We start from the raw sequence: 393 nt of genomic DNA on the forward strand, positions 1-393 counted from the left end.
GCACTTACATAGATACTGTACTTAAAACAGCACCAACTATTCAAACACTGATGCCTTAAATCACACAGTCAGCATACACCTATCCCAACCACGGGCACAAACACAAGTCTAATCTCTTGGTGATGATTCAAATGGGTGTGACCAACACCCTTCTGCAGTTTGGGTGACACTGGAACTGGAGCAGAGAAGCTGAATGCATCGTTAGTGGGAGGAATGTATTGTGTTTATATTATGAGCAGCTGGAGTCGGGTTGGGCTTCAGTAGTGGCCAGTCATATCAGTTCCTCTCATCCCCTGTAAAAGCAACAATGGAGAAAAAAGGCTGGGGTCTGAGAGAGAACAGTTCATCTCCATGGCCAACCTGTTCCAAAAAATACACAGCACCCCAAACAAT

This window comes from Monopterus albus, unplaced genomic scaffold (genome assembly GCF_001952655.1).
Source record: "Monopterus albus unplaced genomic scaffold, M_albus_1.0 scaffold345.1, whole genome shotgun sequence".
Classification (NCBI taxonomy): domain Eukaryota; kingdom Metazoa; phylum Chordata; class Actinopteri; order Synbranchiformes; family Synbranchidae; genus Monopterus; species Monopterus albus.